Here is a 20,644-nt window from a genome sequence, read left to right on the forward strand (position 1 = left end):
ATGGCAATGCAATGCACAGTTGCTGAAGTTGAACCAAAATGAGCTTGTAATCTGGCTTCTGCAACTTTGAACATGAAAAATCCAATGAGGAGAAGAAAAGCAAAGCCAAAGAGTCCATCCCAAAATCCGACAAACAAGCAAAATGAACAAAAAACATTGAATTCAATTCTTTCTGATTTTAGAAACTGCATTAAAGAAGGGGTGCACCGGTCCTGGAGATACTGCAATACCAGGTCAATGCGTGGAGTGGACAGAGCAAGCTCTTTTTCCATCTCCCTGTTCTAAAAATCCATTTAATATATGGTCCCCAGATAGGGGACGTATCAGATATTAAACTGATAAGAACAGATACTACACTTGATCTTAGCCAAAAGGCCGAGAAGCGATAACCAGAATTGGTTTCAAACTACGGAGCCACCCAAGGATCCTGAAAAGTCCATTTGTGAAGATGAGCTCCTGGACTCCCGTTAAGAAGACATGTTGTCAACCTCTAGATCCCTTACATGCCTGCACTTTTCGGCTTGCTGCTGCTGCAATCCACGCGTTTTAGATCTGCATAACTCCACCTCTTTAAACACAGCACCTTCACCCCCTGCTGTTCCCACCCGCCTCAACACCGTTGGAAGGGAGGAGAACCAATTAAGGCGGGGGGTGGGGTGGAACGAGCAGCTGTCTACCCTTAGCAGGAGGGCTCCTGATTACATACCTCTCCTGCTGCTGCTGCTGCTGGCTGTCCAGCAGCAGACTGAAGGTGGCTGCTGCTGTGCACAGGTATATAAAGGCTCAGAGCCTATTATGACACGCGCAGCCAGCGTTCCATTGCCACATTCCATCTACTGCAGGCAGGATACCTGGCTGGCTGAATGTCGCTGAGAAGCTCACAGAGACCACCATAAGCAACAGTTTAACAGAATGCCACAGACTAATCAACCAAACTTTTTGGGTTGGGTTCTCTTTTATAGTCTGCAGGCATTAAATGAAAGAAGTCAGTGTTCCAGCAGAAGGAGACAACGTTTCAAAAAAGGCATTGTAGCAAACCAAAAAAGAAATTTTAAGCGCAGCAGAGTAACCAGCGCACATACCTGTTAGCTCAGGTGAGTTTAAAAGGCTGCTGTTGATAACAAGGGCATTTGCTAAATAGATGGTGTGTGTGCAACAATATACTGAAAGGTCAATTATATTGTGCAGCTTATCTCACCACCTGTAGTTATTTAGGTGAAAGCTCCAAAATGCTTGCCTAATATGTCTGTTTATCCAAAAGGAAGTAAAAAGGGAGAGCTAGAAAGATAGCATTGCATCACATTACATGGCAATGCAATGCACAGTTGCTGAAGTTGAACCAAAATGAGCTTGTAATCTGGCTTCTGCAACTTTGAACATGAAAAATCCAATGAGGAGAAGAAAAGCAAAGCCAAAGAGTCCATCCCAAAATCCGACAAACAAGCAAAATGAACAAAAAACATTGAATTCAATTCTTTCTGATTTTAGAAACTGCATTAAAGAAGGGGTGCACCGGTCCTGGAGATACTGCAATACCAGGTCAATGCGTGGAGTGGACAGAGCAAGCTCTTTTTCCATCTCCCTGTTCTAAAAATCCTTTTAATATATGGTCCCCAGATAGGGGACGTATCAGATATTAAACTGATAAGAACAGATACTACACTTGATCTTAGCCAAAAGGCCGAGAAGCGATAACCAGAATTGGTTTCAAACTACGGAGCCACCCAAGGATCCTGAAAAGTCCATTTGTGGAGATGAGCTCCTGGACTCCCGTTAAGAAGACATGTTGTCAACCTCTAGATCCCTTACATGCCTGCACTTTTCGGCTTGCTGCTGCTGCAATCCACGCGTTTTAGATCTGCATAACTCCACCTCTTTAAACACAGCACCTTCACCCCCTGCTGTTCCCACCCGCCTCAACACCGTTGGAAGGGAGGAGAACCAATTAAGGCGGGGGGTGGGGTGGAACGAGCAGCTGTCTACCCTTAGCAGGAGGGCTCCTGATTACATACCTCTCCTGCTGCTGCTGCTGCTGGCTGTCCAGCAGCAGACTGAAGGTGGCTGCTGCTGTGCACAGGTATATAAAGGCTCAGAGCCTATTATGACACGCGCAGCCAGCGTTCCATTGCCACATTCCATCTACTGCAGGCAGGATACCTGGCTGGCTGAATGTCGCTGAGAAGCTCACAGAGACCGCCATAAGCAACAGTTTAACAGAATGCCACAGACTAATCAACCAAACTTTTTGGGTTGGGTTCTCTTTTATAGTCTGCAGGCATTAAATGAAAGAAGTCAGTGTTCCAGCAGAAGGAGACAACGTTTCAGAAAAGGCATTGTAGCAAACCAAAAAAGAAATTTTAAGCGCAGCAGAGTAACCAGCGCACATACCTGTTAGCTCAGGTGAGTTTAAAAGGCTGCTGTTGATAACAAGGGCATTTGCTAAATAGATGGTGTGTGTGCAACAATATACTGAAAGGTCAATTATATTGTGCAGCTTATCTCACCACCTGTAGTTATTTAGGTGAAAGCTCCAAAATGCTTGCCTAATATGTCTGTTTATCCAAAAGGAAGTAAAAAGGGAGAGCTAGAAAGATAGCATTGCATCACATTACATGGCAATGCAATGCACAGTTGCTGAAGTTGAACCAAAATGAGCTTGTAATCTGGCTTCTGCAACTTTGAACATGAAAAATCCAATGAGGAGAAGAAAAGCAAAGCCAAAGAGTCCTTCCCAAAATCCGACAAACAAGCAAAATGATCAAAAAACATTGAATTCAATTCTTTCTGATTTTAGAAACTGCATTAAAGAAGGGGTGCACCGGTCCTGGAGATACTGCAATACCAGGTCAATGCGTGGAGTGGACAGAGCAAGCTCTTTTTCCATCTCCCTGTTCTAAAAATCCATTTAATATATGGTCCCCAGATAGGGGACGTATCAGATATTAAACTGATAAGAACAGATACTACACTTGATCTTAGCCAAAAGGCCGAGAAGCGATAACCAGAATTGGTTTCAAACTACGGAGCCACCCAAGGATCCTGAAAAGTCCATTTGTGGAGATGAGCTCCTGGACTCCCGTTAAGAAGACATGTTGTCAACCTCTAGATCCCTTACATGCCTGCACTTTTCGGCTTGCTGCTGCTGCAATCCACGCGTTTTAGATCTGCATAACTCCACCTCTTTAAACACAGCACCTTCACCCCCTGCTGTTCCCACCCGCCTCAACACCGTTGGAAGGGAGGAGAACCAATTAAGGCGGGGGGTGGGGTGGAACGAGCAGCTGTCTACCCTTAGCAGGAGGGCTCCTGATTACATACCTCTCCTGCTGCTGCTGCTGCTGGCTGTCCAGCAGCAGACTGAAGGTGGCTGCTGCTGTGCACAGGTATATAAAGGCTCAGAGCCTATTATGACACGCGCAGCCAGCGTTCCATTGCCACATTCCATCTACTGCAGGCAGGATACCTGGCTGGCTGAATGTCGCTGAGAAGCTCACAGAGACCGCCATAAGCAACAGTTTAACAGAATGCCACAGACTAATCAACCAAACTTTTTGGGTTGGGTTCTCTTTTATAGTCTGCAGGCATTAAATGAAAGAAGTCAGTGTTCCAGCAGAAGGAGACAACGTTTCAGAAAAGGCATTGTAGCAAACCAAAAAAGAAATTTTAAGCGCAGCAGAGTAACCAGCGCACATACCTGTTAGCTCAGGTGAGTTTAAAAGGCTGCTGTTGATAACAAGGGCATTTGCTAAATAGATGGTGTGTGTGCAACAATATACTGAAAGGTCAATTATATTGTGCAGCTTATCTCACCACCTGTAGTTATTTAGGTGAAAGCTCCAAAATGCTTGCCTAATATGTCTGTTTATCCAAAAGGAAGTAAAAAGGGAGAGCTAGAAAGATAGCATTGCATCACATTACATGGCAATGCAATGCACAGTTGCTGAAGTTGAACCAAAATGAGCTTGTAATCTGGCTTCTGCAACTTTGAACATGAAAAATCCAATGAGGAGAAGAAAAGCAAAGCCAAAGAGTCCATCCCAAAATCCGACAAACAAGCAAAATGAACAAAAAACATTGAATTCAATTCTTTCTGATTTTAGAAACTGCATTAAAGAAGGGGTGCACCGGTCCTGGAGATACTGCAATACCAGGTCAATGCGTGGAGTGGACAGAGCAAGCTCTTTTTCCATCTCCCTGTTCTAAAAATCCATTTAATATATGGTCCCCAGATAGGGGACGTATCAGATATTAAACTGATAAGAACAGATACTACACTTGATCTTAGCCAAAAGGCCGAGAAGCGATAACCAGAATTGGTTTCAAACTACGGAGCCACCCAAGGATCCTGAAAAGTCCTTTTGTGGAGATGAGCTCCTGGACTCCCGTTAAGAAGACATGTTGTCAACCTCTAGATCCCTTACATGCCTGCACTTTTCGGCTTGCTGCTGCTGCAATCCACGCGTTTTAGATCTGCATAACTCCACCTCTTTAAACACAGCACCTTCACCCCCTGCTGTTCCCACCCGCCTCAACACCGTTGGAAGGGAGGAGAACCAATTAAGGCGGGGGGTGGGGTGGAACGAGCAGCTGTCTACCCTTAGCAGGAGGGCTCCTGATTACATACCTCTCCTGCTGCTGCTGCTGCTGGCTGTCCAGCAGCAGACTGAAGGTGGCTGCTGCTGTGCACAGGTATATAAAGGCTCAGAGCCTATTATGACACGCGCAGCCAGCGTTCCATTGCCACATTCCATCTACTGCAGGCAGGATACCTGGCTGGCTGAATGTCGCTGAGAAGCTCACAGAGACCGCCATAAGCAACAGTTTAACAGAATGCCACAGACTAATCAACCAAACTTTTTGGGTTGGGTTCTCTTTTATAGTCTGCAGGCATTAAATGAAAGAAGTCAGTGTTCCAGCAGAAGGAGACAACGTTTCAGAAAAGGCATTGTAGCAAACCAAAAAAGAAATTTTAAGCGCAGCAGAGTAACCAGCGCACATACCTGTTAGCTCAGGTGAGTTTAAAAGGCTGCTGTTGATAACAAGGGCATTTGCTAAATAGATGGTGTGTGTGCAACAATATACTGAAAGGTCAATTATATTGTGCAGCTTATCTCACCACCTGTAGTTATTTAGGTGAAAGCTCCAAAATGCTTGCCTAATATGTCTGTTTATCCAAAAGGAAGTAAAAAGGGAGAGCTAGAAAGATAGCATTGCATCACATTACATGGCAATGCAATGCACAGTTGCTGAAGTTGAACCAAAATGAGCTTGTAATCTGGCTTCTGCAACTTTGAACATGAAAAATCCAATGAGGAGAAGAAAAGCAAAGCCAAAGAGTCCATCCCAAAATCCGACAAACAAGCAAAATGAACAAAAAACATTGAATTCAATTCTTTCTGATTTTAGAAACTGCATTAAAGAAGGGGTGCACCGGTCCTGGAGATACTGCAATACCAGGTCAATGCGTGGAGTGGACAGAGCAAGCTCTTTTTCCATCTCCCTGTTCTAAAAATCCATTTAATATATGGTCCCCAGATAGGGGACGTATCAGATATTAAACTGATAAGAACAGATACTACACTTGATCTTAGCCAAAAGGCCGAGAAGCGATAACCAGAATTGGTTTCAAACTACGGAGCCACCCAAGGATCCTGAAAAGTCCATTTGTGGAGATGAGCTCCTGGACTCCCGTTAAGAAGACATGTTGTCAACCTCTAGATCCCTTACATGCCTGCACTTTTCGGCTTACTGCTGCTGCAATCCACGCGTTTTAGATCTGCATAACTCCACCTCTTTAAACACAGCACCTTCACCCCCTGCTGTTCCCACCCGCCTCAACACCGTTGGAAGGGAGGAGAACCAATTAAGGCGGGGGGTGGGGTGGAACGAGCAGCTGTCTACCCTTAGCAGGAGGGCTCCTGATTACATACCTCTCCTGCTGCTGCTGCTGCTGGCTGTCCAGCAGCAGACTGAAGGTGGCTGCTGCTGTGCACAGGTATATAAAGGCTCAGAGCCTATTATGACACGCGCAGCCAGCGTTCCATTGCCACATTCCATCTACTGCAGGCAGGATACCTGGCTGGCTGAATGTCGCTGAGAAGCTCACAGAGACCGCCATAAGCAACAGTTTAACAGAATGCCACAGACTAATCAACCAAACTTTTTGGGTTGGGTTCTCTTTTATAGTCTGCAGGCATTAAATGAAAGAAGTCAGTGTTCCAGCAGAAGGAGACAACGTTTCAGAAAAGGCATTGTAGCAAACCAAAAAAGAAATTTTAAGCGCAGCAGAGTAACCAGCGCACATACCTGTTAGCTCAGGTGAGTTTAAAAGGCTGCTGTTGATAACAAGGGCATTTGCTAAATAGATGGTGTGTGTGCAACAATATACTGAAAGGTCAATTATATTGTGCAGCTTATCTCACCACCTGTAGTTATTTAGGTGAAAGCTCCAAAATGCTTGCCTAATATGTCTGTTTATCCAAAAGGAAGTAAAAAGGGAGAGCTAGAAAGATAGCATTGCATCACATTACATGGCAATGCAATGCACAGTTGCTGAAGTTGAACCAAAATGAGCTTGTAATCTGGCTTCTGCAACTTTGAACATGAAAAATCCAATGAGGAGAAGAAAAGCAAAGCCAAAGAGTCCATCCCAAAATCCGACAAACAAGCAAAATGAACAAAAAACATTGAATTCAATTCTTTCTGATTTTAGAAACTGCATTAAAGAAGGGGTGCACCGGTCCTGGAGATACTGCAATACCAGGTCAATGCGTGGAGTGGACAGAGCAAGCTCTTTTTCCATCTCCCTGTTCTAAAAATCCATTTAATATATGGTCCCCAGATAGGGGACGTATCAGATATTAAACTGATAAGAACAGATACTACACTTGATCTTAGCCAAAAGGCCGAGAAGCGATAACCAGAATTGGTTTCAAACTACGGAGCCACCCAAGGATCCTGAAAAGTCCATTTGTGGAGATGAGCTCCTGGACTCCCGTTAAGAAGACATGTTGTCAACCTCTAGATCCCTTACATGCCTGCACTTTTCGGCTTGCTGCTGCTGCAATCCACGCGTTTTAGATCTGCATAACTCCACCTCTTTAAACACAGCACCTTCACCCCCTGCTGTTCCCACCCGCCTCAACACCGTTGGAAGGGAGGAGAACCAATTAAGGCGGGGGGTGGGGTGGAACGAGCAGCTGTCTACCCTTAGCAGGAGGGCTCCTGATTACATACCTCTCCTGCTGCTGCTGCTGCTGGCTGTCCAGCAGCAGACTGAAGGTGGCTGCTGCTGTGCACAGGTATATAAAGGCTCAGAGCCTATTATGACACGCGCAGCCAGCGTTCCATTGCCACATTCCATCTACTGCAGGCAGGATACCTGGCTGGCTGAATGTCGCTGAGAAGCTCACAGAGACCGCCATAAGCAACAGTTTAACAGAATGCCACAGACTAATCAACCAAACTTTTTGGGTTGGGTTCTCTTTTATAGTCTGCAGGCATTAAATGAAAGAAGTCAGTGTTCCAGCAGAAGGAGACAACGTTTCAGAAAAGGCATTGTAGCAAACCAAAAAAGAAATTTTAAGCGCAGCAGAGTAACCAGCGCACATACCTGTTAGCTCAGGTGAGTTTAAAAGGCTGCTGTTGATAACAAGGGCATTTGCTAAATAGATGGTGTGTGTGCAACAATATACTGAAAGGTCAATTATATTGTGCAGCTTATCTCACCACCTGTAGTTATTTAGGTGAAAGCTCCAAAATGCTTGCCTAATATGTCTGTTTATCCAAAAGGAAGTAAAAAGGGAGAGCTAGAAAGATAGCATTGCATCACATTACATGGCAATGCAATGCACAGTTGCTGAAGTTGAACCAAAATGAGCTTGTAATCTGGCTTCTGCAACTTTGAACATGAAAAATCCAATGAGGAGAAGAAAAGCAAAGCCAAAGAGTCCATCCCAAAATCCGACAAACAAGCAAAATGAACAAAAAACATTGAATTCAATTCTTTCTGATTTTAGAAACTGCATTAAAGAAGGGGTGCACCGGTCCTGGAGATACTGCAATACCAGGTCAATGCGTGGAGTGGACAGAGCAAGCTCTTTTTCCATCTCCCTGTTCTAAAAATCCATTTAATATATGGTCCCCAGATAGGGGACGTATCAGATATTAAACTGATAAGAACAGATACTACACTTGATCTTAGCCAAAAGGCCGAGAAGCGATAACCAGAATTGGTTTCAAACTACGGAGCCACCCAAGGATCCTGAAAAGTCCATTTGTGGAGATGAGCTCCTGGACTCCCGTTAAGAAGACATGTTGTCAACCTCTAGATCCCTTACATGCCTGCACTTTTCGGCTTGCTGCTGCTGCAATCCACGCGTTTTAGATCTGCATAACTCCACCTCTTTAAACACAGCACCTTCACCCCCTGCTGTTCCCACCCGCCTCAACACCGTTGGAAGGGAGGAGAACCAATTAAGGCGGGGGGTGGGGTGGAACGAGCAGCTGTCTACCCTTAGCAGGAGGGCTCCTGATTACATACCTCTCCTGCTGCTGCTGCTGCTGGCTGTCCAGCAGCAGACTGAAGGTGGCTGCTGCTGTGCACAGGTATATAAAGGCTCAGAGCCTATTATGACACGCGCAGCCAGCGTTCCATTGCCACATTCCATCTACTGCAGGCAGGATACCTGGCTGGCTGAATGTCGCTGAGAAGCTCACAGAGACCGCCATAAGCAACAGTTTAACAGAATGCCACAGACTAATCAACCAAACTTTTTGGGTTGGGTTCTCTTTTATAGTCTGCAGGCATTAAATGAAAGAAGTCAGTGTTCCAGCAGAAGGAGACAACGTTTCAGAAAAGGCATTGTAGCAAACCAAAAAAGAAATTTTAAGCGCAGCAGAGTAACCAGCGCACATACCTGTTAGCTCAGGTGAGTTTAAAAGGCTGCTGTTGATAACAAGGGCATTTGCTAAATAGATGGTGTGTGTGCAACAATATACTGAAAGGTCAATTATATTGTGCAGCTTATCTCACCACCTGTAGTTATTTAGGTGAAAGCTCCAAAATGCTTGCCTAATATGTCTGTTTATCCAAAAGGAAGTAAAAAGGGAGAGCTAGAAAGATAGCATTGCATCACATTACATGGCAATGCAATGCACAGTTGCTGAAGTTGAACCAAAATGAGCTTGTAATCTGGCTTCTGCAACTTTGAACATGAAAAATCCAATGAGGAGAAGAAAAGCAAAGCCAAAGAGTCCATCCCAAAATCCGACAAACAAGCAAAATGAACAAAAAACATTGAATTCAATTCTTTCTGATTTTAGAAACTGCATTAAAGAAGGGGTGCACCGGTCCTGGAGATACTGCAATACCAGGTCAATGCGTGGAGTGGACAGAGCAAGCTCTTTTTCCATCTCCCTGTTCTAAAAATCCATTTAATATATGGTCCCCAGATAGGGGACGTATCAGATATTAAACTGATAAGAACAGATACTACACTTGATCTTAGCCAAAAGGCCGAGAAGCGATAACCAGAATTGGTTTCAAACTACGGAGCCACCCAAGGATCCTGAAAAGTCCATTTGTGGAGATGAGCTCCTGGACTCCCGTTAAGAAGACATGTTGTCAACCTCTAGATCCCTTACATGCCTGCACTTTTCGGCTTGCTGCTGCTGCAATCCACGCGTTTTAGATCTGCATAACTCCACCTCTTTAAACACAGCACCTTCACCCCCTGCTGTTCCCACCCGCCTCAACACCGTTGGAAGGGAGGAGAACCAATTAAGGCGGGGGGTGGGGTGGAACGAGCAGCTGTCTACCCTTAGCAGGAGGGCTCCTGATTACATACCTCTCCTGCTGCTGCTGCTGGCTGTCCAGCAGCAGACTGAAGGTGGCTGCTGCTGTGCACAGGTATATAAAGGCTCAGAGCCTATTATGACACGCGCAGCCAGCGTTTCATTGCCACATTCCATCTACTGCAGGCAGGATACCTGGCTGGCTGAATGTCGCTGAGAAGCTCACAGAGACCGCCATAAGCAACAGTTTAACAGAATGCCACAGACTAATCAACCAAACTTTTTGGGTTGGGTTCTCTTTTATAGTCTGCAGGCATTAAATGAAAGAAGTCAGTGTTCCAGCAGAAGGAGACAACGTTTCAGAAAAGGCATTGTAGCAAACCAAAAAAGAAATTTTAAGCGCAGCAGAGTAACCAGCGCACATACCTGTTAGCTCAGGTGAGTTTAAAAGGCTGCTGTTGATAACAAGGGCATTTGCTAAATAGATGGTGTGTGTGCAACAATATACTGAAAGGTCAATTATATTGTGCAGCTTATCTCACCACCTGTAGTTATTTAGGTGAAAGCTCCAAAATGCTTGCCTAATATGTCTGTTTATCCAAAAGGAAGTAAAAAGGGAGAGCTAGAAAGATAGCATTGCATCACATTACATGGCAATGCAATGCACAGTTGCTGAAGTTGAACCAAAATGAGCTTGTAATCTGGCTTCTGCAACTTTGAACATGAAAAATCCAATGAGGAGAAGAAAAGCAAAGCCAAAGAGTCCATCCCAAAATCCGACAAACAAGCAAAATGAACAAAAAACATTGAATTCAATTCTTTCTGATTTTAGAAACTGCATTAAAGAAGGGGTGCACCGGTCCTGGAGATACTGCAATACCAGGTCAATGCGTGGAGTGGACAGAGCAAGCTCTTTTTCCATCTCCCTGTTCTAAAAATCCATTTAATATATGGTCCCCAGATAGGGGACGTATCAGATATTAAACTGATAAGAACAGATACTACACTTGATCTTAGCCAAAAGGCCGAGAAGCGATAATCAGAATTGGTTTCAAACTACGGAGCCACCCAAGGATCCTGAAAAGTCCATTTGTGGAGATGAGCTCCTGGACTCCCGTTAAGAAGACATGTTGTCAACCTCTAGATCCCTTACATGCCTGCACTTTTCGGCTTGCTGCTGCTGCAATCCACGCGTTTTAGATCTGCATAACTCCACCTCTTTAAACACAGCACCTTCACCCCCTGCTGTTCCCACCCGCCTCAACACCGTTGGAAGGGAGGAGAACCAAATAAGGCGGGGGGTGGGGTGGAACGAGCAGCTGTCTACCCTTAGCAGGAGGGCTCCTGATTACATACCTCTCCTGCTGCTGCTGCTGCTGGCTGTCCAGCAGCAGACTGAAGGTGGCTGCTGCTGTGCACAGGTATATAAAGGCTCAGAGCCTATTATGACACGCGCAGCCAGCGTTTCATTGCCACATTCCATCTACTGCAGGCAGGATACCTGGCTGGCTGAATGTCGCTGAGAAGCTCACAGAGACCGCCATAAGCAACAGTTTAACAGAATGCCACAGACTAATCAACCAAACTTTTTGGGTTGGGTTCTCTTTTATAGTCTGCAGGCATTAAATGAAAGAAGTCAGTGTTCCAGCAGAAGGAGACAACGTTTCAGAAAAGGCATTGTAGCAAACCAAAAAAGAAATTTTAAGCGCAGCAGAGTAACCAGCGCACATACCTGTTAGCTCAGGTGAGTTTAAAAGGCTGCTGTTGATAACAAGGGCATTTGCTAAATAGATGGTGTGTGTGCAACAATATACTGAAAGGTCAATTATATTGTGCAGCTTATCTCACCACCTGTAGTTATTTAGGTGAAAGCTCCAAAATGCTTGCCTAATATGTCTGTTTATCCAAAAGGAAGTAAAAAGGGAGAGCTAGAAAGATAGCATTGCATCACATTACATGGCAATGCAATGCACAGTTGCTGAAGTTGAACCAAAATGAGCTTGTAATCTGGCTTCTGCAACTTTGAACATGAAAAATCCAATGAGGAGAAGAAAAGCAAAGCCAAAGAGTCCATCCCAAAATCCGACAAACAAGCAAAATGAACAAAAAACATTGAATTCAATTCTTTCTGATTTTAGAAACTGCATTAAAGAAGGGGTGCACCGGTCCTGGAGATACTGCAATACCAGGTCAATGCGTGGAGTGGACAGAGCAAGCTCTTTTTCCATCTCCCTGTTCTAAAAATCCATTTAATATATGGTCCCCAGATAGGGGACGTATCAGATATTAAACTGATAAGAACAGATACTACACTTGATCTTAGCCAAAAGGCCGAGAAGCGATAATCAGAATTGGTTTCAAACTACGGAGCCACCCAAGGATCCTGAAAAGTCCATTTGTGGAGATGAGCTCCTGGACTCCCGTTAAGAAGACATGTTGTCAACCTCTAGATCCCTTACATGCCTGCACTTTTCGGCTTGCTGCTGCTGCAATCCACGCGTTTTAGATCTGCATAACTCCACCTCTTTAAACACAGCACCTTCACCCCCTGCTGTTCCCACCCGCCTCAACACCGTTGGAAGGGAGGAGAACCAAATAAGGCGGGGGGTGGGGTGGAACGAGCAGCTGTCTACCCTTAGCAGGAGGGCTCCTGATTACATACCTCTCCTGCTGCTGCTGCTGCTGGCTGTCCAGCAGCAGACTGAAGGTGGCTGCTGCTGTGCACAGGTATATAAAGGCTCAGAGCCTATTATGACACGCGCAGCCAGCGTTTCATTGCCACATTCCATCTACTGCAGGCAGGATACCTGGCTGGCTGAATGTCGCTGAGAAGCTCACAGAGACCGCCATAAGCAACAGTTTAACAGAATGCCACAGACTAATCAACCAAACTTTTTGGGTTGGGTTCTCTTTTATAGTCTGCAGGCATTAAATGAAAGAAGTCAGTGTTCCAGCAGAAGGAGACAACGTTTCAGAAAAGGCATTGTAGCAAACCAAAAAAGAAATTTTAAGCGCAGCAGAGTAACCAGCGCACATACCTGTTAGCTCAGGTGAGTTTAAAAGGCTGCTGTTGATAACAAGGGCATTTGCTAAATAGATGGTGTGTGTGCAACAATATACTGAAAGGTCAATTATATTGTGCAGCTTATCTCACCACCTGTAGTTATTTAGGTGAAAGCTCCAAAATGCTTGCCTAATATGTCTGTTTATCCAAAAGGAAGTAAAAAGGGAGAGCTAGAAAGATAGCATTGCATCACATTACATGGCAATGCAATGCACAGTTGCTGAAGTTGAACCAAAATGAGCTTGTAATCTGGCTTCTGCAACTTTGAACATGAAAAATCCAATGAGGAGGAGAAAAGCAAAGCCAAAGAGTCCATCCCAAAATCCGACAAACAAGCAAAATGAACAAAAAACATTGAATTCAATTCTTTCTGATTTTAGAAACTGCATTAAAGAAGGGGTGCACCGGTCCTGGAGATACTGCAATACCAGGTCAATGCGTGGAGTGGACAGAGCAAGCTCTTTTTCCATCTCCCTGTTCTAAAAATCCATTTAATATATGGTCCCCAGATAGGGGACGTATCAGATATTAAACTGATAAGAACAGATACTACACTTGATCTTAGCCAAAAGGCCGAGAAGCGATAACCAGAATTGGTTTCAAACTACGGAGCCACCCAAGGATCCTGAAAAGTCCATTTGTGGAGATGAGCTCCTGGACTCCCGTTAAGAAGACATGTTGTCAACCTCTAGATCCCTTACATGCCTGCACTTTTCGGCTTGCTGCTGCTGCAATCCACGCGTTTTAGATCTGCATAACTCCACCTCTTTAAACACAGCACCTTCACCCCCTGCTGTTCCCACCCGCCTCAACACCGTTGGAAGGGAGGAGAACCAATTAAGGCGGGGGGGGGGGGTGGAACGAGCAGCTGTCTACCCTTAGCAGGAGGGCTCCTGATTACAAACCTCTCCTGCTGCTGCTGCTGCTGGCTGTCCAGCAGCAGACTGAAGGTGGCTGCTGCTGTGCACAGGTATATAAAGGCTCAGAGCCTATTATGACACGCGCAGCCAGCGTTCCATTGCCACATTCCATCTACTGCAGGCAGGATACCTGGCTGGCTGAATGTCGCTGAGAAGCTCACAGAGACCGCCATAAGCAACAGTTTAACAGAATGCCACAGACTAATCAACCAAACTTTTTGGGTTGGGTTCTCTTTTATAGTCTGCAGGCATTAAATGAAAGAAGTCAGTGTTCCAGCAGAAGGAGACAACGTTTCAGAAAAGGCATTGTAGCAAACCAAAAAAGAAATTTTAAGCGCAGCAGAGTAACCAGCGCACATACCTGTTAGCTCAGGTGAGTTTAAAAGGCTGCTGTTGATAACAAGGGCATTTGCTAAATAGATGGTGTGTGTGCAACAATATACTGAAAGGTCAATTATATTGTGCAGCTTATCTCACCACCTGTAGTTATTTAGGTGAAAGCTCCAAAATGCTTGCCTAATATGTCTGTTTATCCAAAAGGAAGTAAAAAGGGAGAGCTAGAAAGATAGCATTGCATCACATTACATGGCAATGCAATGCACAGTTGCTGAAGTTGAACCAAAATGAGCTTGTAATCTGGCTTCTGCAACTTTGAACATGAAAAATCCAATGAGGAGAAGAAAAGCAAAGCCAAAGAGTCCATCCCAAAATCCGACAAACAAGCAAAATGAACAAAAAACATTGAATTCAATTCTTTCTGATTTTAGAAACTGCATTAAAGAAGGGGTGCACCGGTCCTGGAGATACTGCAATACCAGGTCAATGCGTGGAGTGGACAGAGCAAGCTCTTTTTCCATCTCCCTGTTCTAAAAATCCATTTAATATATGGTCCCCAGATAGGGGACGTATCAGATATTAAACTGATAAGAACAGATACTACACTTGATCTTAGCCAAAAGGCCGAGAAGCGATAACCAGAATTGGTTTCAAACTACGGAGCCACCCAAGGATCCTGAAAAGTCCATTTGTGGAGATGAGCTCCTGGACTCCCGTTAAGAAGACATGTTGTCAACCTCTAGATCCCTTACATGCCTGCACTTTTCAGCTTGCTGCTGCTGCAATCCACGCGTTTTAGATCTGCATAACTCCACCTCTTTAAACACAGCACCTTCACCCCCTGCTGTTCCCACCCGCCTCAACACCGTTGGAAGGGAGGAGAACCAATTAAGGCGGGGGGTGGGGTGGAACGAGCAGCTGTCTACCCTTAGCAGGAGGGCTCCTGATTACATACCTCTCCTGCTGCTGCTGCTGCTGGCTGTCCAGCAGCAGACTGAAGGTGGCTGCTGCTGTGCACAGGTATATAAAGGCTCAGAGCCTATTATGACACGCGCAGCCAGCGTTCCATTGCCACATTCCATCTACTGCAGGCAGGATACCTGGCTGGCTGAATGTCGCTGAGAAGCTCACAGAGACCGCCATAAGCAACAGTTTAACAGAATGCCACAGACTAATCAACCAAACTTTTTGGGTTGGGTTCTCTTTTATAGTCTGCAGGCATTAAATGAAAGAAGTCAGTGTTCCAGCAGAAGGAGACAACGTTTCAGAAAAGGCATTGTAGCAAACCAAAAAAGAAATTTTAAGCGCAGCAGAGTAACCAGCGCACATACCTGTTAGCTCAGGTGAGTTTAAAAGGCTGCTGTTGATAACAAGGGCATTTGCTAAATAGATGGTGTGTGTGCAACAATATACTGAAAGGTCAATTATATTGTGCAGCTTATCTCACCACCTGTAGTTATTTAGGTGAAAGCTCCAAAATGCTTGCCTAATATGTCTGTTTATCCAAAAGGAAGTAAAAAGGGAGAGCTAGAAAGATAGCATTGCATCACATTACATGGCAATGCAATGCACAGTTGCTGAAGTTGAACCAAAATGAGCTTGTAATCTGGCTTCTGCAACTTTGAACATGAAAAATCCAATGAGGAGAAGAAAAGCAAAGCCAAAGAGTCCATCCCAAAATCCGACAAACAAGCAAAATGAACAAAAAACATTGAATTCAATTCTTTCTGATTTTAGAAACTGCATTAAAGAAGGGGTGCACCGGTCCTGGAGATACTGCAATACCAGGTCAATGCGTGGAGTGGACAGAGCAAGCTCTTTTTCCATCTCCCTGTTCTAAAAATCCATTTAATATATGGTCCCCAGATAGGGGACGTATCAGATATTAAACTGATAAGAACAGATACTACACTTGATCTTAGCCAAAAGGCCGAGAAGCGATAACCAGAATTGGTTTCAAACTACGGAGCCACCCAAGGATCCTGAAAAGTCCATTTGTGGAGATGAGCTCCTGGACTCCCGTTAAGAAGACATGTTGTCAACCTCTAGATCCCTTACATGCCTGCACTTTTCGGCTTGCTGCTGCTGCAATCCACGCGTTTTAGATCTGCATAACTCCACCTCTTTAAACACAGCACCTTCACCCCCTGCTGTTCCCACCCGCCTCAACACCGTTGGAAGGGAGGAGAACCAATTAAGGCGTGGGGTGGGGAGGAACGAGCAGCTGTCTACCCTTAGCAGGAGGGCTCCTGATTACATACCTCTCCTGCTGCTGCTGCTGCTGGCTGTCCAGCAGCAGACTGAAGGTGGCTGCTGCTGTGCACAGGTATATAAAGGCTCAGAGCCTATTATGACACGCGCAGCCAGCGTTCCATTGCCACATTCCATCTACTGCAGGCAGGATACCTGGCTGGCTGAATGTCGCTGAGAAGCTCACAGAGACCGCCATAAGCAACAGTTTAACAGAATGCCACAGACTAATCAACCAAACTTTTTGGGTTGGGTTCTCTTTTATAGTCTGCAGGCATTAAATGAAAGAAGTCAGTGTTCCAGCAGAAGGAGACAACGTTTCAGAAAAGGCATTGTAGCAAACCAAAAAAGAAATTTTAAGCGCAGCAGAGTAACCAGCGCACATACCTGTTAGCTCAGGTGAGTTTAAAAGGCTGCTGTTGATAACAAGGGCATTTGCTAAATAGATGGTGTGTGTGCAACAATATACTGAAAGGTCAATTATATTGTGCAGCTTATCTCACCACCTGTAGTTATTTAGGTGAAAGCTCCAAAATGCTTGCCTAATATGTCTGTTTATCCAAAAGGAAGTAAAAAGGGAGAGCTAGAAAGATAGCATTGCATCACATTACATGGCAATGCAATGCACAGTTGCTGAAGTTGAACCAAAATGAGCTTGTAATCTGGCTTCTGCAACTTTGAACATGAAAAATCCAATGAGGAGAAGAAAAGCAAAGCCAAAGAGTCCATCCCAAAATCCGACAAACAAGCAAAATGAACAAAAAACATTGAATTCAATTCTTTCTGATTTTAGAAACTGCATTAAAGAAGGGGTGCACCGGTCCTGGAGATACTGCAATACCAGGTCAATGCGTGGAGTGGACAGAGCAAGCTCTTTTTCCATCTCCCTGTTCTAAAAATCCATTTAATATATGGTCCCCAGATAGGGGACGTATCAGATATTAAACTGATAAGAACAGATACTACACTTGATCTTAGCCAAAAGGCCGAGAAGCGATAACCAGAATTGGTTTCAAACTACGGAGCCACCCAAGGATCCTGAAAAGTCCATTTGTGGAGATGAGCTCCTGGACTCCCGTTAAGAAGACATGTTGTCAACCTCTAGATCCCTTACATGCCTGCACTTTTCGGCTTGCTGCTGCTGCAATCCACGCGTTTTAGATCTGCATAACTCCACCTCTTTAAACACAGCACCTTCACCCCCTGCTGTTCCCACCCGCCTCAACACCGTTGGAAGGGAGGAGAACCAATTAAGGCGGGGGGGGGGGGGGGTGGAACGAGCAGCTGTCTACCCTTAGCAGGAGGGCTCCTGATTACAAACCTCTCCTGCTGCTGCTGCTGCTGGCTGTCCAGCAGCAGACTGAAGGTGGCTGCTGCTGTGCACAGGTATATAAAGGCTCAGAGCCTATTATGACACGCGCAGCCAGCGTTCCATTGCCACATTCCATCTACTGCAGGCAGGATACCTGGCTGGCTGAATGTCGCTGAGAAGCTCACAGAGACCGCCATAAGCAACAGTTTAACAGAATGCCACAGACTAATCAACCAAACTTTTTGGGTTGGGTTCTCTTTTATAGTCTGCAGGCATTAAATGAAAGAAGTCAGTGTTCCAGCAGAAGGAGACAACGTTTCAGAAAAGGCATTGTAGCAAACCAAAAAAGAAATTTTAAGCGCAGCAGAGTAACCAGCGCACATACCTGTTAGCTCAGGTGAGTTTAAAAGGCTGCTGTTGATAACAAGGGCATTTGCTAAATAGATGGTGTGTGTGCAACAATATACTGAAAGGTCAATTATATTGTGCAGCTTATCTCACCACCTGTAGTTATTTAGGTGAAAGCTCCAAAATGCTTGCCTAATATGTCTGTTTATCCAAAAGGAAGTAAAAAGGGAGAGCTAGAAAGATAGCATTGCATCACATTACATGGCAATGCAATGCACAGTTGCTGAAGTTGAACCAAAATGAGCTTGTAATCTGGCTTCTGCAACTTTGAACATGAAAAATCCAATGAGGAGAAGAAAAGCAAAGCCAAAGAGTCCATCCCAAAATCCGACAAACAAGCAAAATGAACAAAAAACATTGAATTCAATTCTTTCTGATTTTAGAAACTGCATTAAAGAAGGGGTGCACCGGTCCTGGAGATACTGCAATACCAGGTCAATGCGTGGAGTGGACAGAGCAAGCTCTTTTTCCATCTCCCTGTTCTAAAAATCCATTTAATATATGGTCCCCAGATAGGGGACGTATCAGATATTAAACTGATAAGAACAGATACTACACTTGATCTTAGCCAAAAGGCCGAGAAGCGATAACCAGAATTGGTTTCAAACTACGGAGCCACCCAAGGATCCTGAAAAGTCCATTTGTGGAGATGAGCTCCTGGACTCCCGTTAAGAAGACATGTTGTCAACCTCTAGATCCCTTACATGCCTGCACTTTTCGGCTTGCTGCTGCTGCAATCCACGCGTTTTAGATCTGCATAACTCCACCTCTTTAAACACAGCACCTTCACCCCCTGCTGTTCCCACCCGCCTCAACACCGTTGGAAGGGAGGAGAACCAATTAAGGCGGGGGGTGGGGTGGAACGAGCAGCTGTCTACCCTTAGCAGGAGGGCTCCTGATTACATACCTCTCCTGCTGCTGCTGCTGCTGGCTGTCCAGCAGCAGACTGAAGGTGGCTGCTGCTGTGCACAGGTATATAAAGGCTCAGAGCCTATTATGACACGCGCAGCCAGCGTTCCATTGCCACATTCCATCTACTGCAGGCAGGATACCTGGCTGGCTGAATGTCGCTGAGAAGCTCACAGAGACCGCCATAAGCAACAGTTTAACAGAATGCCACAGACTAATCAACCAAACTTTTTGGGTTGGGTTCTCTTTTATAGTCTGCAGGCATTAAATGAAAGAAGTCAGTGTTCCAGCAGAGGGAGACAACGTTTCAGAAAAGGCATTGTAGCAAACCAAAAAAGAAATTTTAAGCGCAGCAGAGTAACCAGCGCACATACCTGTTAGCTCAGGTGAGTTTAAAAGGCTGCTGTTGATAACAAGGGCATTTGCTAAATAGATGGTGTGTGTGCAACAATATACTGAAAGGTCAATTATATTGTGCAGCTTATCTCACCACCTGTAGTTATTTAGGTGAAAGCTCCAAAATGCTTGCCTAATATGTCTGTTTATCCAAAAGGAAGTAAAAAGGGAGAGCTAGAAAGATAGCATTGCATCACATTACATGGCAATGCAATGCACAGTTGCTGAAGTTGAACCAAAATGAGCTTGTAATCTGGCTTCTGCAACTTTGAACATGAAAAATCCAATGAGGAGAAGAAAAGCAAAGCCAAAGAGTCCATCCCAAAATCCGACAAACAAGCAAAATGAACAAAAAACATTGAATTCAATTCTTTCTGATTTTAGAAACTGCATTAAAGAAGGGGTGCACCGGTCCTGGAGATACTGCAATACCAGGTCAATGCGTGGAGTGGACAGAGCAAGCTCTTTTTCCATCTCCCTGTTCTAAAAATCCATTTAATATATGGTCCCCAGATAGGGGACGTATCAGATATTAAACTGATAAGAACAGATTTTTTTTAATTTGGCTATCCCCTGCAGAGGGATAAAACCGTTCATTAAAACTTTAACAATTTACAAGCATAATTACACAAATACCAAACGTTAAAAGACAAATGAAATTTACAAAACAAAAAAATACAAAGATTTTAAATAATTAGGTTCCATTGGTCAACAAGCCATTTTTTGGAAATATGTACATTCTTCTTTTTGTCAATTAAATAATAAGTATACATTTCACATAAACATAAACTTAAAACATCATTCACTGATAAAACATCTTGTTTAAAAATAGCAATGTTGCGCGCTTTCCAGAGAGATGACTTGGCGCAGTTCACTGTCTTCCAAGCCATTGTGTACTGGTCCATTGTGGGGCATTCCATAAGTCCGTATAGCACAGTTTTATATGTAAAGTCCTTGAGGTCTGCCACCCTTTCCAGTAGGGGGAGCAGTCTTCTCCAGAAATCCTTTGCAAAATTACATGTCCATAATAGATGTTCCACCGTTTCCTCGTCTTGGCATCCGGCTCTTGGGCAGATGGCAGACCTCACAAATCCTCTTCTGTATTGGAATGCCCGGCAAGGAAGACAGCGGTGCATGCAACTCCAAGCCAGATCTCTCTGTTCATTAAAAAGATAAAAAACGTTAATCATTTTCCAGATAGACATAGATTTGTCATCATCATATCTGTCAACATTACATATTTCCTCACTTTTA

At 44.5% G+C, this 20,644-nt stretch overlaps 16 non-coding genes across 16 annotated transcripts; all 16 read right to left on the reverse strand.

The window, feature by feature from the left end:
• Positions 1–196: 196 nt before the first annotated feature.
• Positions 197–387, reverse strand: LOC141274894 (U2 spliceosomal RNA). Its single transcript, XR_012323156.1, has one exon. It is a non-coding gene; the product is annotated as a U2 spliceosomal RNA (small nuclear RNA).
• A 1,115-nt stretch (positions 388–1,502) lies between these two features.
• On the reverse strand, positions 1,503–1,693 carry LOC141149507 (U2 spliceosomal RNA). The gene has a single exon (XR_012245800.1). It is a non-coding gene; the product is annotated as a U2 spliceosomal RNA (small nuclear RNA).
• A 1,115-nt stretch (positions 1,694–2,808) lies between these two features.
• LOC141274895 (U2 spliceosomal RNA) lies at positions 2,809–2,999 on the reverse strand. The gene has a single exon (XR_012323157.1). It is a non-coding gene; the product is annotated as a U2 spliceosomal RNA (small nuclear RNA).
• A 1,115-nt stretch (positions 3,000–4,114) lies between these two features.
• LOC141274896 (U2 spliceosomal RNA) lies at positions 4,115–4,305 on the reverse strand. Its single transcript, XR_012323158.1, has one exon. It is a non-coding gene; the product is annotated as a U2 spliceosomal RNA (small nuclear RNA).
• A 1,115-nt stretch (positions 4,306–5,420) lies between these two features.
• LOC141274897 (U2 spliceosomal RNA) lies at positions 5,421–5,611 on the reverse strand. Its single transcript, XR_012323159.1, has one exon. It is a non-coding gene; the product is annotated as a U2 spliceosomal RNA (small nuclear RNA).
• A 1,115-nt stretch (positions 5,612–6,726) lies between these two features.
• Positions 6,727–6,917, reverse strand: LOC141274898 (U2 spliceosomal RNA). Its single transcript, XR_012323160.1, has one exon. It is a non-coding gene; the product is annotated as a U2 spliceosomal RNA (small nuclear RNA).
• Positions 6,918–8,032: 1,115 nt separating this feature from the next.
• Positions 8,033–8,223, reverse strand: LOC141274899 (U2 spliceosomal RNA). Its single transcript, XR_012323161.1, has one exon. It is a non-coding gene; the product is annotated as a U2 spliceosomal RNA (small nuclear RNA).
• Positions 8,224–9,338: 1,115 nt separating this feature from the next.
• Positions 9,339–9,529, reverse strand: LOC141274900 (U2 spliceosomal RNA). Its single transcript, XR_012323162.1, has one exon. It is a non-coding gene; the product is annotated as a U2 spliceosomal RNA (small nuclear RNA).
• A 1,112-nt stretch (positions 9,530–10,641) lies between these two features.
• On the reverse strand, positions 10,642–10,832 carry LOC141274901 (U2 spliceosomal RNA). Its single transcript, XR_012323163.1, has one exon. It is a non-coding gene; the product is annotated as a U2 spliceosomal RNA (small nuclear RNA).
• A 1,115-nt stretch (positions 10,833–11,947) lies between these two features.
• LOC141274903 (U2 spliceosomal RNA) lies at positions 11,948–12,138 on the reverse strand. Its single transcript, XR_012323164.1, has one exon. It is a non-coding gene; the product is annotated as a U2 spliceosomal RNA (small nuclear RNA).
• A 1,115-nt stretch (positions 12,139–13,253) lies between these two features.
• LOC141274904 (U2 spliceosomal RNA) lies at positions 13,254–13,444 on the reverse strand. The gene has a single exon (XR_012323165.1). It is a non-coding gene; the product is annotated as a U2 spliceosomal RNA (small nuclear RNA).
• A 1,116-nt stretch (positions 13,445–14,560) lies between these two features.
• Positions 14,561–14,751, reverse strand: LOC141274906 (U2 spliceosomal RNA). The gene has a single exon (XR_012323167.1). It is a non-coding gene; the product is annotated as a U2 spliceosomal RNA (small nuclear RNA).
• Positions 14,752–15,866: 1,115 nt separating this feature from the next.
• On the reverse strand, positions 15,867–16,057 carry LOC141274907 (U2 spliceosomal RNA). The gene has a single exon (XR_012323168.1). It is a non-coding gene; the product is annotated as a U2 spliceosomal RNA (small nuclear RNA).
• Positions 16,058–17,172: 1,115 nt separating this feature from the next.
• Positions 17,173–17,363, reverse strand: LOC141274908 (U2 spliceosomal RNA). Its single transcript, XR_012323169.1, has one exon. It is a non-coding gene; the product is annotated as a U2 spliceosomal RNA (small nuclear RNA).
• A 1,119-nt stretch (positions 17,364–18,482) lies between these two features.
• On the reverse strand, positions 18,483–18,673 carry LOC141274909 (U2 spliceosomal RNA). Its single transcript, XR_012323170.1, has one exon. It is a non-coding gene; the product is annotated as a U2 spliceosomal RNA (small nuclear RNA).
• Positions 18,674–19,788: 1,115 nt separating this feature from the next.
• Positions 19,789–19,975, reverse strand: LOC141150421 (U2 spliceosomal RNA). Its single transcript, XR_012246627.1, has one exon. It is a non-coding gene; the product is annotated as a U2 spliceosomal RNA (small nuclear RNA).
• Between the last annotated feature and the right edge of the window lie 669 nt (positions 19,976–20,644).

The sequence above is a fragment of the Phyllobates terribilis genome, unplaced genomic scaffold, assembly GCF_046119375.1.
Source record: "Phyllobates terribilis strain yellow unplaced genomic scaffold, ASM4611937v1 Scaffold_5__5_contigs__length_657084704, whole genome shotgun sequence".
NCBI lineage: Eukaryota > Metazoa > Chordata > Amphibia > Anura > Dendrobatidae > Phyllobates > Phyllobates terribilis.